Here is a 19,120-nt window from a genome sequence, read left to right on the forward strand (position 1 = left end):
AGTACTTTTTGGAGTGTAGTCACTGTTGCAATGTAGGAAACGTGCCGCCAATTTGCGCACAGCAAGCTCCCACAAACAGCAATGTGATAATGACCAGAAAATCTGTTTTTGTTATGTTGGTCGACCAGCTCCGTTGGGCGGGCCACATTGTCCGCATGCCCGACATGAGACTCCCAAAGCAAGCGCTCTGCTCGGAACTCCTACACGGCAGGCGGGCCCAAGGTGGGCAGAGGAAACGTTACAAGGACACTCTCAAAGCCTCCCTGATAAAGTGCAACATCCCCACCTGTACCTGGGAGTCCCTGGCCAAAGACCACCTTATGTGGAGGAAGTGCATCCGGGAAGGCGCTGAGCACCTCGAGTCTCGTCACCGAGAGCATGCAGAAATCAAGCGCAGGCAGCGGAAAGAGCGTGCTGCAAACCTGTCCCACCCACCCCTTCCCTCAACCACTGTCTGTCCCACCTTTGACAGAGACTGTAATTCCCGTATTGGACTGTTCAGTCACCTGAGAACTCACTTTTAAAGTGGAAGCAAGTCTTCCTCAATTTTGAGGCACTGCGTATGATGATGATGATGATGAGGGATAATTATCGGCCAGGACACCGTGTATAACTTCCCTGCTCTCCTTCGAAATAGTGCCATGGGATCTTTTGCGTCCACCTAAGAGAGCAGACGGGGCCTCGGTTTAATGTCTCATCCGAAAGGCGGCACCTCTGACTGTGCAGTACTCCCTCAGCACTGCACTGGAGTGTCAGCCTGGATTTATGTGCTTAAATCCCTGGACTGGGATTTGAAGGAAAGAAAGACTTGCATTTATATCGTGCCTTTCACGATCATCGGATGGATCAAAGCGCTTTACAGCCAATGAAGTACCTTTGGAGCGTAGCCACTGTTGTAATGTAGGAAACGCGACAGCCAACTTGCACACAGTAAGCTCCCATAACTCACAACCTTCTGACTCAGATGTAAGTCTTCTCCCCACTGAGCCACGGCTGGCACTGGTAACCTCAGTCATTGAAAGTTGGCGTGCAGGTGCAGCAGGCGGTGAAGAAGGCAAATGATATGTTGGCCTTCATAGCTAGGGGATTTGAGTATAGGAGCAGGGAGGTCTTACTGCAGTTGTACAGGGCCTTAGCGAGGCCTCACCTGGAATATTGTGTTCAGTTTTGGTCTCCTAATCTGAGGAAGGACATTCTGGCTATTGAGGGAGTGCAGCGAAGGTTCGCCAGACTGGTTCCCGGGATGGCAGGACTGACATATGAGGAGAGACTGGATCGACTGGGCCTGTATTCATTGGAGTTTAGAAGGATGAGAGAGGATCTCATAGAAACTTATAAAATTCTGACGGGACTGGACAGGTTAGATGCAGGAAGAATGTTGCCGATGTTGGGGAAGTCCAGAACCAGGGGACATAGTCCAAGGATAAGCGGTAAGCCATTTAGGACTGAGATGAGGAGAAACTTCTTCACCCAGAGAGTTGATAACCTGTGGAATTCCCTACCGCAAAGAGTTGTTGATGCCAGTTCATTGGATATATTCAAGAGGGAGTTAGATATGGCCCTTACGGCTAAAGGGATCCAGGGGTATGGAGAGAAATCAGGAAAGGGGTACTGAGGTGAATGATCAGCCATGATCTTATTGAATGGTGGTGCAGACTCGAAGGGCCGAATGGCCTACTCCTGCACCTATTTTCTATGTTTCTATGTTTCTTCCCATGGCAGATGTTTTCATGTTGGTAAACCTTTGCTACATGTGCTTGTCTGTCAGGTTCACCCTTTGTGCCGTCTCCACCCGGGCCTTGTGCACCACTGTCCTTTGCCGAGGGTGAGGTGGTGTGCCTCCTTTTGCCTACTTCCCCAGATCCACAGCAGCATCCACCAACTGGGGATGGGTCGTTGTTACTGAGACACCACAGGATTAGAAAACCACTTTGGCCTGGGCGCAATGTTTTATCCTCCTACCGTTACATTTCCCTTTTCAGCGGCTTCTGCAGCACCAAGAAACCATGCTCCCCCCACAGCACCTCCCGCCCTCGACCTGCTCTTGTGGGTTAAATGCTGGGACCTCGCATGGATTAATTATCCTTGAATCAAGAGTTGCGGTGGAACTTCTTGCAAAGCGCAGCCAGACTCTTGCCCTCCTGATTTGGCATGTTGAGCTTTTTAACTCGAAGGCAATTAATTGCTCACAATTTCAGAGATCCTGCACAGGGCATCCATTGACGTACCACATTATTTGACTCATGGAGGTAATTTTACCCCATCATCACCACAGGCAGTCCCTCAGAGTCGAGGAAGACTCGCTTCCACTCTAAAAGTGAGTTCTCAGGTGACTGAACAGTCCAATACGGAAATTACAGTCTCTGTCACAGGTGGGACAGACAGACATTGGTTGGAGGAAAGGGTGGGTGGGGAATCTGGTTTGCCGCTCGCTCCTTCCGCTGCCTGCGCTTGTTTTCTGCATGCTCTCGGCGACGAGACTCGAGGTGCTCAGCGCTCTCCCGGATGCCCTTCCTCCACTTAGGGCGGTCTTTGGCCAGAGACTCCCAGGTGCCGGTGGGGATGTTGCACTTTATCCCGGCAGGGAACAGATAGGATCAGATCCGCCGCTGAATTATAGTCAGTGCAAAAGCCAATTGGGGCAGTGTGTGAAACAGGCGGCCGGCCGATCCCACCCCATCAGTTGCTCGCTGGGCGTGTTTGGTTAAAATTCCCCCCCACCCGTGGACTGCCATTTTATTCAGCCTGGGACTTTGAGAGCTGGTCAGAATTGCAGCAATCTTGAGTTTGGACAGGGTTCACGACACTTCCAATTCCAAATCTGATGGGAAGGAAATCCAAAATTGGAATGTTGCCATCATGACATGATGCCATACAGCTACTGGTGTTAGCCTATAGTGCAAATATTGATGAAAGTTGATGCTCTTTTTTATCCATTCCTGGGATGTGGGTGTTGCTGCCAAGGCTGGCATTTATTGCCCATCCCTAATTGCCCCTTGAGAAGGTGGTGGTGAGCCGCCTTCTTGAACCGCTGCAGTCAGTGTGGTGAAGGTGCTCCCACAGTGCTGTTAGGGAGGGAGTTCCAGGATTTTGACCCAGCGACGATGAAGGAACGGCCGATATATTTCCAAGTCAGGATGCTGTGTGACTTTGAGGGGAACTTGGAGGCTATGGAGCTCCCATGCGCCTGCTGCCCTTGTCCTTCTAGGTGGTAGTGGTCGTGGGTTTGGTAGATGCTGCCGAAGAAGTCTTGGCGAGTTGCTGCAGTGCATCTTGTAGATGGTACACACTGCAGCCACGGTGCGCCGGTGGTGGAGAGAGTGAATGTTTAAGGTGGTGGATGGGGTGCCGATCAAGTGGGCTGCTTTGTCCTGGATGGTGTTGAGCTTCTTGAGTGTTGTTGGAGCTGCACTCATCCAGGCAAGTGGAGAGTATTCCATCACACTCCTGACTTGTGCCTTGTAGATGTTGGAAAGGCTTTGGGGAGTCAGGAGGTGAGACACGCGCCGCAGAATACCCAGCCTCTGACCTGCTCTTGTAGCTGCAGAATTTAGGTTTCTGGTCGGTGGTGAACGCCAGGATGGTGATGAAAATATGTTAGATAAAATATCAGGAGATTTGAATGGCTATGGGAGTTGGATACTTGGGAAGTAAGGCTATGAAGGGGAATGGAGAAATAGCAGAGAATTGGGAATAAAGCATTTTGGGAGGGCTAACAAGGCAAGGGAATACACAATAAATTGTAGGACAGTGAGAAGTGTAGAGGAATAGAGGGACCTTGGAGTGCATGTCCACAGATCCCTGAAGGTAGCAGGCCAGGTAGATAAGGTGGTTAAGAAGACATACGGGATACTTGCCTTTATTAGCCGAGGCATAGATTAGAAGAACAGAGAGGTTATGCTTGAACTGTATAAAACACTAATTAGGCCACAGCACGCAGTTCTGGTCCCAACATTGCAGGAAGGATGTGAGTGAACTAGAGAGGGTACACAGGAGATTTACGAGGATGTTGTCAGGAATGGAGAAGTTTAGCCGAAAGATTGGATAGGCTGGGGTTGTTTTCTTTGGAACAGAGGAGGCTGAAGGGAAACCTGACTGAGGTGTATAAAATTATGAGGGGCCTGGATAGAGTGGCTAGGAAGGATCTTTGCAGAGAGATCAACAACCAGGGGGCGTAGATTTAAAGTAATTGGTGGAAGCTTTAGAGGGAATTTGAGGGGAAATGTTCTCACCCAGAGGATGGTGGGGGTCTGGAACCCACTGCCTGAAAGGGTGTTAGAAGCAGAAACCCTCATCACATTTAAAAAGTACTTGGATGTGCACCTGAAGTGCTGTAACCTACAGGGCTACGGACCTAGAGCTGGAAAGTGGGATTTGGCTGGGTAGCTCTTTGTTGGCCGGAACGGACACAATGGGCCAAATGGCCTCCTTCCGTGCCGTAAATGTCTTCGGTTCTATGAAAGAGGTAGAGTCTGACGAGACGAACATTACAGTGATGCAGGTTTCATGAGTCAAATGACCAACACTCATTCCTCTGTTTCTCTGATGCCTTCCCTTTCTTCCTGCTTTCTATCTGTATCTTTATTGCTTTGGACTATAGGCTGGAAGGAGTTAAGTGACCATTTCGTTTACTACAAATTCCCTTTATCAGAAATATTCACATAGCAGGAATTTACTTGAACCATTTGGTGTCGACATTCTGTTGCCAAATATCTGGGATACTTTTAACTGTAACAGAAGCAAAGTATGTGTAAAATCCAAACTATTTTATGCTGTTCCCTGTGGATTGTCCAAAAATACAAGCAGTTGAAACCCTGACCCAGCGGGGAATTGAAAGCATGTGGCTAAATGTTATTATCTTTACTGTAATTGCTGATGTTTGAACGATCAGGAAAGTGTCCATGATGTACACAATTGCGTACAAGTTTATCTCAGCATTGTCCCAGCAGTGGTGGAGAGAATCAGAGCTGTAATGTATTTGCTTCAAGGGTTCTTTGCTGAAGAATTCAAAGCAACGCATCGCTATTAAGAACTTGTTGGTTTATTAGCAATCACACTACACATTACCGCTTCATCCACCAGGCTCACAACCTCATCGTGGATCCCCTGAACCCAACTGGCTGGGGTTTTATTGAGTCTTGTGAACTAAGCCACTCACAGCTCTACAACTATTTTAAGTTGAACCTATAAATCAAGTGCCCTTTATTAAAAGGGCACTAAAACCGACAGATAAACAAATTAAACTTTGGACATTAAAATTTGGTTGCCGGGGGTAACGATGTACTCCAGTCCCTCCGGCGCCCACCTCTCGCGGAAGGCCGCGAGCGTACCGGTGGACACCGCGTGCTCCATCTCCAGGGACACCCTGGCCCGGATGTAGGCGCGGAAGAGAGGCAGGCAGTCGGGCTGAACGACCCCCTCGACCGCCCGCTGCCTGAACCGGCTGATGGCCCCCTTGGCCGTGCCCAGGAGCAGTCCTACGAGGAGGCCCTCGGACCTACCCGCTCCCCTCCGCACAGGGTGCCCAAAGATCAGGAGTGTGGGACTGAAGTGCAACCAGAAATTGAGGAGCAGCTCCTTCAAATAATGGAACAGGGGCTGCAACCTCGCACACTCCGTAAAAACATGGAACACGGACTCCTCCAGACCGCAGAAATTGCAGGCGGCCTGGGAGCCCGTGAACCGGCTTAAAAATTTATTGCACGGGACTGCTCCGTGCACCACCCTCCAGGCCAAGTCCCCGATAAATAGTGGGAGGACTCCCGTGTAGAGTGCCCTCCATCGGGGACCCCCGCCTCCTCCGGACGGCAAGATGGTGCGCCATGGTGTGTCCGGACAGCAGACGAGGATGGCAAGGTGGAGAGTGTGCAGGAGCAGCCCGTACAGGAAACCCCTCCGCGCAGAACTGAAAGGCACGGAGGGGATTTCCCCGAGGAGGCTCAAGTTGTGAGGCGCCGGTTCGCAACAGCTCTACAACTCTTTTTTTTCGGGGGGGACGACAAAATAAACATTAGATCGAGTGCCCCCCCGATCTGGGGGACACTCCAGACACTCTTAACTGCCCTCGTTTTAAAATTTTTTTTTGTTTTTTTTGTTTTTTGTGGGGGGTTTTTTGTGATTTTTTGGGGGTATTAAAACCATATATTTTACAAGTGCTCCCTATAACAGGAGAGGGGGAACAACAGCTCCACAACTCTTTTTGGGGAGTACAAAATAAATATTAGATCGAGTGCCCCCTGATCTGGGGGACACTCCAGACACTTTTAACTGCCCTCTTTTTTTTGTTGTTCTTTTTTGTGTTTTTTTTTTGTGATTTTTTTTTGGGGCATGAAAATCATATAATTTACAAGTGCCCCCTATAAAAGGGGAGGGGGACACTAAAACCCGGCAATTAAAACAAATTAAACTTTAAAACATAAAATCAAATTAAAATTTGGTTGCCGGGGGTGATGATGCACTCCAGTCCCTCCGGTGCCCACCTCTCGCGGAAGGCCGCGAGCGTACACCGACACCGCGTGCTCCATCTCCAGGGACACCCTGGCCCGGATGTATGCGCGGAAGAGAGGCAGGCAGTCAGGTTGAATGACCCCCTCGACCGCCCGCTGCCTGGACCGGCTGATGGCCCCCTTGGCCGTGCCCAGGAGCAGTCCTATGAGGAGGCCCTCGGACCTACCCGCTCCCCTCCGCACAGGGTGCCCAAAGATCAGGAGAGTGGGACTGAAGTGCAGCCAGAATTTGAGGAGCAGCCCCTTTAAATATTGGAACAGGGGCTGCAACCTCGCACATTCCGTAAAAACATGGAACACGGACTCCTCCAGACCGCAGAAATTGCAGGCGGCCTGGGAGCCCGTGAACCGACTTAAAAATTTATTGCACGGGACTGCTCCGTGCACCACCCTCCAGGCCAAGTCCCCGATGAATAGTGGGAGGACTCCACATAGAGAGCACTCCATTGGGGACCCCGGGATGGGAAGATGGTACGCCATGGCGTGTCCGGACGGCAGGCGAGGATGGCAACGTGGCGAGTGTGCAGGAGCAGCCCGTACAGGAAACCTCTCCGCGCAGAGCTGAAAGGCACGGAGGGGATTTCCCCGAGGCGGCTCAAGTTGTGAGGCGCTGGCTCTACAACTCTTTTAGGGAGTACAAAATAAACATTAGATCGAGTGCCCCCCGATCTGGGGGACACTCCAGACACTTATAACTGTCCTCTTCTTTTGTTTTTTTGGGGGTATTTTTGTGTTTTTTTTTTCCTTTTGTGATTTTTCTTTTGGGCATTAAAATCATATAGTTTACAAGTGCCCCCTATAAAAGGGAAGGGGGACACTAAAGCCCGGCAATTAAAACAAATTAAACTTTAAAACAAATAAAATCAAATTAAAATTTGGTTGCCGGGCGTGACGATGCACTCCAGTCCCTCCGGTGCCCACCTCTCGCGGAAGGCCGCGAGCATACCGGTGGACACCGTGTGCTCCATCTCCAAGGACACCCTGGCTCGGATGTAAGCGCGGAAGAGAGGCAGGCAGTCAGGCTGAACGACCCCCTCGACCGCCCGCTGCCTGGACCGGCTGATGGCCCCCTTGGCCGTGCCCAGCAGCAGTCCTACGAGGAGGCCCTCGGACCTACCCGCTCCCCTCCGCACAGGGTGCCCAAAGATCAGGAGTGTGGGACTGAAGTGCAGCCAGAAATTGAGGAGCAGCCCCTTTAAATAATGAAACTCGCGCCGGCTCCACAAACCTGTGAGCATACTCACAGGTGCACACATTATAAGAGGGATTTGAAACAATGCTTGTTTCATTCTGCTGGTGCCATTTTGTTTTCTCCTGCAGATCCAGAAGACGGCTGCAAGATTGGTGTTGCCCTTAATCTCACAGGTTCTAGGCCAAGCTGTTAGAGAAATTTGGGATGGTATTTTAAACCTGTATTATGTCACTGAGAAATCTCGGCTGGAAATGTCCATTCACTCCCTCCACCACCGGCGCACCGTGGCTGCAGTGTGCACCATCTACAAGATGCACTGCAGCAACTCGCCAAGGCTTCTTCGGCAGCACCTCCCAAACCCGCGACCTCTACCACTTCATCATCATCATAGGCGGTCCCTCGAGCGAGGATAACTTGCTTCCACGAGTTCACAGGTGTTTCGATGAAGGACCCGATATTCCAGTCCTGAACTCCAGTTGAGGGGGTGGAAGATGCCTGTGCGTGGATTTTTTTAACGTGGGGTGACCGTTGCACACCAGCCACCACACGGGCTCGACAGAGCTAGGTCTTGGTCCAATGGCAAGGGTTAACCGAGACGACTGGAGACCTGCTCTGCTGCACCGACCTAGCACGCACACACATCGCAGTGTGGGCTGACCCCTGCTGCCCCTGGGCCCTCGTCTCTTCTGGGCCCCGTACCCTCATCTGTCACACCTCTGCTCGATCTCTCACCGCTCCTCAGCTATAAACATACACCGCATCTCACCACAAACACACGCCGCTCATCCGCCCTGACCTTCTCACTCCTCCGTACCTGGGTCCTGCCAATGTTCCTGCCCACGCTCCAAAACGGAGACCAGGATTTCGATGATGTCACCCAGTCGCCCATCTCAACATCATTGCACACTTGGAGCAGCTCGCGCTGGAGGTTAAAGTGATATGCCGCTCCAGCTCTTTATACTTGCTGACCTGCGGAGCTATTCTCTCGCAGGTCGGAGGGGCCACAACCCCCCCAGAAGGACCAGGGCAGCAGGTGCATGGTGACACCGCCACCTCCACGTTCCCCTCCGAGTCACACACCGTCCTGACTTGGAAATATATCGGTCATTCCTTCATTGTCGCTGGGTCACAATCCTGGAACTCCCTCCCTAACAGCACTGTGGGAGCACCTTCACCACACGGACTGCAGCGGTTCAAGAAGGCGACTCACCACCACCTTCTCAAGGGGCAATTAGGGATGGGCAATAAATGCCGGCGTTTGCCAGCGACGCCCACATCCCATGAACGAATAAAACAAAAATGTGACCTAGTCAATCAGCCAAGTGTGCCTAAAACCTGATCTCAGTTATTAGCTATGGATCAGTGGGTCGCAATCTCCTCTCCGAGTCAGAAGGTTGTGGGTTCAAGTCCCACTCCACAGACTTGAGCATAAAATCTAGGCTAATATATTAATGACTTGGATGAAGGGACCGAGTGTAATGTAGCCAAGTTTGCTGATGATACAAAGATGGGTGGGAAAGCAAATTGTGAGGAGGACACAACAAATCTGCAAAGGCTAAGACAGGCTAAGTGAGTGGGCAAAAATTTGGCAGATGGACTATAATGTGGGCAAATGTGAGGTTATCCACTTTGGCAGAAAAAAATAGAAAAACAAAGTATAATTTAAATGGAGAAAAATTGTAAAGTGCTGCAGTACAAAGGGACCTGGGAGTCCATGTGCATGAAACACAAAAAGTTAGTATGCAGGTACAGCAAGTAATCAGGAAGGCAAATGAAATGTTGGCCTTTATTGCAAGGGGGATAGAGTATAAAAGCAGAGAAGTCCTGCTACAACTGGACAGGGTATTGGTGAGGCCACACTTGGAGTACTGCATACAGTTTTGCTCTCCGTATTTAAGGAAGGATATACTTGCGTTGGATGCTGTTCAGGAAAGGTTCACTAGGTTGATTCCGGTGATAAGAGGGTTGACTTATGAAGATAGGTTGAGTAGGTTGGGCCTATACACGTTGGAGTTCAGAAGAATGAGAGGTGATCTTATCGAAACATATAAGATAATGAGGGGGCTCGACAAGGTGGATGTCGAGAGGATATTTCCACTCATAGAGGAAACTAAAACGAGGGGACATAGTCTCAGAATAAGGGGTCGCCTATTTAAAACTGAGATGAGGAGGAATTTCTTCTCTCAGAGAGTTGTAAATCTGTGGAAATCTCTGCCCCAGAGAGCTGTGGAGGTTGAGTCATTGAATATATTTAAGGTGGAGATAGACAGATTTTTCTGCAATAAGGAAATAAAGGATTCTGGGGAGCGGGCGGGGAAGTGGAGCTGAGTCCATGATCAGATCAACCATTCGTATTAAATGACAGAGCAGGCTCGAGGGACCAAATGACTGACTCCTGCTCCTATTTCATATATTCTTTTGCTCCTATGTATCTGGTACTGAGGAAGTGCTGCACTGTCCTAAATGCTGTCTTTCAGATGTGACGTTAAACTGAGGCCCCATCTGCCCCACCTAGGTGGAGATAAAAGATCCCATGGCTCTATTTCAAAGAAGAACAAGAGAGTTCCCCCCAGTGTCCTAGCCAATATTCATCCCTCAATCAACATCACTAAAAAAAACATATTATCTGGTCATTATCACATTGCTGATTGTGGGAGCTTGCTGTGCGCAATTTGACCGCCACCTTTCCTACATCACAACAGTGACTACACTCCAAAAGTACTTCATTGGCTGTAAAGTGCTTTGGGACTTCCTTGAGGCTGTGAAAAAGGCACGCTATAAATACAAGTCTCACTTTTCTGTCTTTCAACGTACTTGGGCATGGGAGGGGGAAACTCAGCCTGGGTCCCTGCTCCTGATTGACTTGCAGTAACCCTTGCTACAAATGTACCTATGTGGGGCCAGGGCAGGACTGAGCATGGCAGGGTTGACCCCTGTCCCTTCTCCTCACGGTCGAATAGCCTGCTGATGCCGACTGCCCAGGTTCTCGCGTGAAATGTTCCAACTTGGTTGAGATATCAGTGGGCTGCCAGAGCCATTAAATCACAGCCTTTAGGAAATGAGAGATGAGCGAAGGCTGAGGAAAGAGTTCCGATTTATTTCACAATGCCCAGGGCCAGTGATTTACAACGAGTGAATAATTCAAATTCCATTTTTAGCTGTATTTTGGGGATTGAGTTCCGCGATTCATCCATTTTTTCATGTAAACCGTAAATCAGGGGGCTACCTTGTCATTAAACAGTATTAACACCATAATTATGGCTTTATCCCAGTTTAGAGGCAGCACTGCGGGAGCAGGAATTTAGCCGGGGATGGTAATATGAAGGAATTCACAAATCTAATTAAAACTATAGTAGGTGTATTTAACGAGTAACTTTAACACCAGTAATGTAAGTGGAATTAGCTCTTTTGCTCGAGTGCCCATATCTGTTTACTAAATGTGTAATTCTGGCAGAAAAAAGTCATAATACATTTCTCATTTTGCTGGCCGATCTTCTCTTAACAGAGTCAAGTTATTGCTCTGAGGAATTTTGGAATCTGAACACTCTGAGTGTCTTAGCTAAATTTCAATCATCTTTTCTTATCAATTTTCTCTACCAATTCACCCCTCCTCCTTTTTTCCTCATGCATTGACTACAGGAAAGATGTGATTGCACTAGAGAGGGTACAGAGGAGATCTACGAGGATGTTGCCTGGACTGGAGGATTTTAGCTATGAGGAAAGATTGGATAGGCTGGGGTTGTTTTCTTTGGAACAGAGGAGGTTGAGGTTTCATTGAGATTTAATTGAGGTGTATAAAATTTTGAGGGGCCTAGATAGAGTAGATAGGAAGGACCCATTTCCCTTTGCAGAGAGGTCAATAACCAGGGGGCATAGATTTAAAGTAATTGATAGAAGGATTAGAGGGCAGTTGAAGAGAATATTTTTCACCCAGAGGGTGGTGGGGGTCTGGAACTCACTGCCTGAAAGGGTGGCAGAGGCAGAAACCCTCATTGCATTGGATATGTACTTGAACTATCATATAACGTACAAGGCTATGGACCAAGAGTTGGAAAGTGGGATGAGGCTGAATGGCCTCATTCTGTGCCATAAATTTAGAATATAAGAACATAAGAAATAGGAGCAGGAGTAGGCCATTTGGTCCCTTGAGCCTGCTCCGCCATTCAATAAGATCATGGCTGATCTGATCTTGGCCTCTACTCCACTTCTCTGCCCGCTCCCCATAACCCTTAACTCCCCGATTGTTCAAAAATCTGTTTATCTCTGCCTTAAATATATTCAATGACCCAGCCTCCACAGCTCTCTGGGGCAGAGAATTCCACAGATTTATAACCCTCTGAGAGAAGAAATTCCTCCTCATCTCCGTTTTAAATGGGCGGCCCCATTTCTATGATGACCAGACTATAGTTGCACAGCCATTAGGTGTTCTTCAGTACCTTGGTTGTCCAGGTGTGAACCGAAACATTGAGTGTCAGCATGTTCATTGACCATGGGTCGTTGGAGGAAAGGGTGGGTGGGGAGTATGACAGAGACTGTAATTCCCGTATTGGACTGTTCAGTCACCTGAGAACTCACTTTTGGAGTGGAAACAAGTCTTCCTCGATTCCGAGGGACTGCCTATGATGATGATGATGACCAAGGGGAGGCAGGTGTCATGGCAGGGCCTGGTCCTATCCACACATGGGCAGTTCCAGCAGGAATCGCTGGGCAGCAATGAGGACCAGGAGCACTCTCTGATGGTTTATCCACAATTCAGGATTACTGAGGTCTCACCACTAACCTAGCTGAGATCAGCCTAACTCAACACACACTGGGGAATGAACCAGTCTCCTGGATCAGTTACTCACTGGATAAACTCACTGAGCCATCGACGTCATTTTAAACATTGAGTGCAACAGCAAGGGGTGAGTCTGTTTTATGTGTTTAATGTCTGTTAGATGCATTTAACATGATGAGAGGATGTGTTTAAAAGTTAATGAGCGAGCTTGAAAGCCATGATCCTGTTTTAAAAATAGAACTATGGCTGACAGGAAGTTTCTGGAACTTTAAGTCTGCTGATTTAATTGCAGACACAGCCAAGCTGGCTTTTGGCTGGTGTTCTCCATCTTGGCTCAGTGGGTAGCACTCTCACCACTGAGTCAGAAGGTTGTGGGTTCAAGTCCCACTCCAGAGTCTTGAGCACAAAAGTCCAGGCTGACACTACAGTCCAATGCTGAGGGAGTGCTGCTCTGTCAGAGGTGCTGTCTTTCGGATGAGACGTTAAATCGAGGTCCTGTCTGCTCTCTAAGGTGGATGTGAAAGATCCCATGGGACTATTTTGAAGATGAGCAGGGGAGATATCTCTTTCCTGACCAATATTTATCTCTCGATCGACATAACAAAATGAGATTATCCACTCATTCTCACATTGCTGTTTGTGGGAGCTTGCCGTGCGCAAACTGGCTGCAGCGTTTCCTACATTACTTCAAAAAGTATTTCATTGGCTGTAAAGCACTTTGGGACGTCTGGTGGTAGTGAAAGGCGCTATATAAATGCAAGTCTTTCTTTGGTTTGGGTCCGGTGCTGGGTCTCATCGAGTGGACGATGAGTATGTCTTTATGTGAGAGGGTTAATGTAACTGTGCGATATTAGAGGACAGCTGTTGCCCATTGAACCATGAGTCAGTGGCCTGGAATGTCCTTGGGGTCTGCACAGCTGTCATAGTCATGTTGGGACAGGAATTCTGACCCCTGACCCCAGGTGCCCCTGACATCATCAGAATTTGAGGGGTCAGTACATTTATGTAAAATGGGCGCACGTACAAAATAGTCGCACAATTTCAATGGCCGGCAAAGTTTTGGGGGCGGAGGGGGAGGGTGAGCTGACAGAATCATGCTTTGCCCTGGTTACCAACCCGCTAGTCTTTGGCCGTCCCGAATATGGAGTTCTCACACTGGATAGGGTGAGGAAACTGGACCCCGGTGTCTGGTTATTATTTAAATGGAGAAAGATTGCAAAGTGCTGCAGTACAGCGGGACCTAGGGGTATTTGTGCATGAAACACAAAAGGATAGTAGGCAGGTACAGCAAGTGATCAGGAAGACCAAAGGAATCTTGGCCTTTATTGCAAAGGGGGTGGAGTATAAAAGCAGGGAAGTCTTGCTTCAGTTATACAGGGTCTTGGTGAGGCCACACCTGGAATACTGCGAACAGTTTTGGTTTCCATATTTATGAAAGGGTATACTTGCTTTGAAGGCAGTCCAGAGAAGGTTCACTAGGTTGATTCCGGAGATGAGGGGGTTGACTTATGAGGAAAGGTTGAGGAGGTTGGGCCTCTACTCATTGGAATTCAGAAGAATGAGAGGTGATCTTATCGAAACATATAAGATTCTGAGGGGGCTTGACAAGGTGGATGCAGAGAGGATGATTCCACTGATAGGGGAGACTAGAACTAGGGGATATAGTCTTAGAATAAGGGGCCGCCCATTTAAAACAGAGATGAGGAGGAATTTCTTCTCTCAGAGGGTTGTAAATCTGAGGAATTCGCTGCCTCAGAGAGCTGTGGAAGCTGGAATATTGAATAAATTTAAGACAGAAATAGACAGTTTCTTAACTGATAAGGGAATAAGGGCTTATTATGGGGAGCGAGCAGGGAAGTGGACCTGAGTCCACGATCGGATCCACCATGATCGTATTAAATGGGGGAGCAGGCTCGAGGGCCGTATGGCCTACCCCTGCTCCTATTTCTTATGTTCTTATGGAGGAGAGGAGGCAAAAATACAGAGGGGGAAAAGAAATATGGTTGAATTTACAACAGCTTCCATTTATAGAGAAGCAAAATACAACGGACGCTGGGAATTTGAGATAAAAAACAGAAAATGCTGGAATTGCTCAGCAGGGTAAGCAGCGGAGAGAGAGAAACAGAGTTAATGTTCCAGGTCGATGACCTTTCAACCCCCGCTCCGCGATGCTTCACAGTCAGTGAAGGAAATATTAGGATGGGCTAGCAAAGAACCAAAGCTTGGTCAAAGAGGTAGGTTTTAAGGAGGGTCTGATAGTCGGAGAGAAGGGGCGAGAGGCAGAGAGAGTTAGGGAGGGAATTCCAGAGCTTCAGGCCTAGGCAGCTGAAGGCACGGCCACCAATGGCGGGGCAAAGAGAGTGAGAGCAGCACAAAAGGCCAGAGTTGAACGTGCACAGAGTTCTTGGAGGGTTACAGGGCAATTTTGCACTAAAGAAAGAAAGATTTGTATTGATATAGCGCCTTTCACAACCACCGGGCGTCCCAAAGCACTTACTGCCAATGTACTTTTTCAAGTGCAGTCACTGCTATAATGTAAGAAACACGGCAGCCAATTTGCGCACAGCAAGCTCCCACAAACAGCAATGTGCTAATGACCAGATAATCTGTTTTTAGATGTTGATGGAGGGATAAGTATTGGCCTGGACACCAGGGATAACTCCCCTACTCTTCTTCTAAATAGTGCCGTGGGATTTTTTGCGGTTTAACATCGCACCCGGAAGATGACACCTCCGACAGTGCAGCACTCCCTCAGCACTGCACTGGAGTGTCAGCCTAGATTATTTGCTCAGCCATGATCGTATCGAATGGCGGAGCAGGCTTGAGGGGCCGCATGGCCTACTCCTGCTCTTATTTCTTATGTTCTTATGTTCTTAATATAAGATAGTCATCAAGAAATCAGATAGGGAATTCAGAAGAAGCTTCTTTACCCAGAGAGCGGTGAGAATGTGGAACTCGTTCCCACAGGGAGTGGTTGAAGCGAATAGTATCGATGCATTTAAGGGGAGGTTAGATAAGCATATGGGGGAGAAGGGAATAGAGGGTTATGCTGATAGATTTAGATGAGGAAAGACGGGAGGAGGCTCAGTGAAACATAAACGGCAGCATGGACTGGTTGGGCCGAATGGCCTATTTCTGTATATCCTGTGTAATCCTATGTATAGATAAACAAGCCCAGGCTCCAGGTTCCACTAAAATGTGCATCTATGATTTGAGCTAATGGATCCAATTTCAATAATTGGTCTCTCAAGTTGTCCAGGGCCTTGTCATGGATCTTGATAATCATAGAAACATAGAAACATAGAAAATAGGTGCAGGAGTAGGCCATTCGGCCCTTCTAGCCTGCACCGCCATTCAATGAGTTCATGGCTGAACATGCAACTTCAGTACCCCATTCCTGCTTTCTCGCCATACCCCTTGATTCCCCTAGTAGTAAGGACTTCATCTAACTCCTTTTTGAATATATTCAGTGAATTGGCCTCAACAACTTTCTGTGGTAGAGAATTCCACAGGTTCACCGCTCTCTGGGTGAAGAAATTCCTCCTCATCTCGGTCCTAAATGGCTTACCCCCTTATCCTTAGACTGTGTCCCCTGTGTCCCCTGGAGCAGTACTGTGTGGTGGGGGCAGGTTGGTGGAAGACCTTTGTCTTACGGATGTTTAATGTAAGGCCCATACTCTTGTACACTTCGGTGAAGGTGTTGATGATGGTTTGGAGTTTGATCTCCGAGTGTGCGCAGACGCAAGTGTCGTCTGCGTACTGTAATTCAATAACAGAGGATGGGACGATCTTGGATCTGGTTTGGAAGCGACAGAGGTTAAACAATTTCCCGCTTGTTGTGTAGCTTAGCTGCATTCCAGCGGGGAGCTTATTGAGGATGTAATGGGGCATTGCAGCAATGAAGATCATTTCAATAATAATTCAATAGTGTTAGTCTCATAGGTTTGTTTCCCATATATCATCATCATAGGCAGTCCCTTGAAATCGAGGCAGACTTGCTTCCACTCGAAAAGTGAGTTCTCAGGTGACTGTGCAGTTCAATATGGGAATGGCAGTCTCTGTCACAGATGGGACAGACAGTGGTTGGAGGAAAGGATGGGTGGGGAGTCTGGTTTGCCGCACGCTCCTTCCGCTGACTGTGCTTGGTTTCTGCACGCTCTCAGCGACGAGACTCGAGGTGCTCAGCACCCTCCCGGATGCTCTTCCTCCACTTAGGGCAGGGACTCCCAGGTGTCGGAGGCTTTGAGGGTGTCCTTGACACATTTCCTCTGCCCACCTGGAGCTCGCTTGCTGTGTAGGAGTTCCGAGAAGAGCGCTTGCTTTGGGAGTCTTGTGTCGGGCATGCGGACAATGCGTCCTGCCCAATGGAACTGGTCAAGTGTGGTCAGTGCTTCGATGCTGGGGATGTTGGCCTGATGAAGGACAGTGACGTTGGTGCGTCTATCCTCTCAGGGCATTTGCAGGATCTTGCAGAGACAGTGTTGGTGGTATTTCTCCAGTGATTTGAAGTGTCGACTGTATATGGTCCACGTCTCTGAGCCATATAGCAGGGCGGGTAAAACTACAGCCCTGTAGACCATAAGCTTGGTGCCAGATTTGAGGTCTTGGTCTTCGAACACTGTCTTCCTCAGGCGACCGAAGGCTGTGCTGGCACACTGAAGGCGGTGTTGGACCTCGTGGTCGGTGTCTGCCTTGCTGATAGTAGGCTCTCGAGGTATGAAAAATGGTCCACGTTGTCCAAGGCTGCACCATGGATTTTGATGACTGGGGCGTAGTGCTGTGTGGTGGGGTCAGGTTGGTGGAGGAGCTTTGTCGTAAAGATATTTAGTGTAAGGCCCATGCTTTCGTACGCATAGGTGTAATACGCCTCCCATGTAATAGAGGCGATTGGTGTGTCTATGGAAACTGGCATCCCAGTATGAATGTAAAAGCATCAGAATGGCACGCAGACGATGGGATACAATATAAGCACAGAAGTGCTCGGACACAATTTAAAAAACCAAAGAATGCTAAATTGTGTTTTCACAAATTAAGTAGCCAATTGACCTGTGAGTGGGTGTAAAGCCTTTTGTATTGTACTAACTATGCATAGTCAGTGTGCAACCATAGAGTGCTACTTGTCACATTCTCACATGATATTTTACCAGTGATTAAAAGCTATCCAGGAGAATGTAATGTGTAATGGCAAACAGTTAAGAGCTTACAAGTGGAAAAGTACCACTAGATGTTGAACAAGTGTAAATGATGAGTGCGTCTCTAGTAAATGTCGGAAAATGGCAGACTACAAAAGCAATGCTGGAAATCTGAAATAAAAATAGAAAATGCTGGACATCTCAGCGGGTCAGGCAGCATCTGTGGAGAGAGAAACAGAGTTAATGTTTCAGATCGATGACCTTTCGTCACAATTTATGATAAGAACGTAAGAAATAGGAGCAGGAGTCGGCCATTTGGCCCCTCGAGCCTGCTCCGCCATTCAATAAGATTATGGCTGATCTGATCCTGGCCTCAGCTCCACTTCCCTATCCGCTTCCCATAAGCCTTGACTCCCTTATAATTCAAAAATCCCCATAACCATTGACTCCCTTATCATTCAATGACCCAGCCTCCACAGCTCTCTGGGGTAGAGAATTCTAAAGATTCACGACCCCCAGAGAGGAGAAATTCCTCCTCATCTCCGTCTAAAATGGGCGACCCCTTATTCTGAAACTATGCCCCCTAGTTCTAGATTCACCCCAGAGAGCAAACATTCTCTCTGCATCTACCCTGTCAAGCCCCTTCAGATTCTTATGTGAATCTTATATGATGTAGACTAAACTACTATACATTATCATTATCATCATAGACAGTCCCTCGAAATCGAGGGAGACTTGCTCCCACTCTAAAAGTGAGTTCTCAGGTGACTGAACAGTCCAATACGGGATTTACAGTCTCTGTCACAGGTGGGACAGACAGTGGTTGAAGGAAAGGGTGGGTGGGGAGTCTGGTCTGTCGCGAGTGTGCTGCCCACTGAGCCTCGGCTGACACTGAACCATGGTGACGTTCAAGATTAGATTTCAGAAGTGGATGAAGAAAAAGGGGACAAAGAGACAAAGCAGCAGGGCAGGTAAGTGTGTTCAGGACTGTGTGCCCCCATGGGGGGGTAAACACCGGCACGGATCGATTGGGCCGAATGGTCTGTTTCCAGGTTGCAAACTTTTGTGCGTTTCTATGTTAGAGAGGAACCAAGCAAGTGAATGCAGTCCCATCGAGCTGGACATTGGAGGAGAGGCGTTGGAGGAGGTTGATGTGGTCAACCACGCTGAAGCCTGAAGAGAAGCTGAAAAAGAAAAATGCACCATCGTCACGGTCACACAGCAGATATCCTTTGTGACTTTGATTCGGGCCGTTTCAGTGCTGTGGCTGGGCAGAAACCTGATTGGAGAGATTCATGCATGGAGTTGCAGGAAACATGGTCAGTGTATAAAAATATAGATGTATGTTAGTAACCCATTACAGAAAATGTAAAAGATAGAAAGACTTTGATTTACATAGCGCATTTCACGACCACCGAATGTCTCAAAACATTTTACAGCCAATGAAGCACTTTTGAAGTGTTGCAATATGGGAAACGCGGCAGCCTACCTGCGTACAGCAAGCTCCCACAAA

This window comes from Pristiophorus japonicus, chromosome 14 (assembly GCF_044704955.1).
Source record: "Pristiophorus japonicus isolate sPriJap1 chromosome 14, sPriJap1.hap1, whole genome shotgun sequence".
Lineage (NCBI taxonomy): Eukaryota > Metazoa > Chordata > Chondrichthyes > Pristiophoridae > Pristiophorus > Pristiophorus japonicus.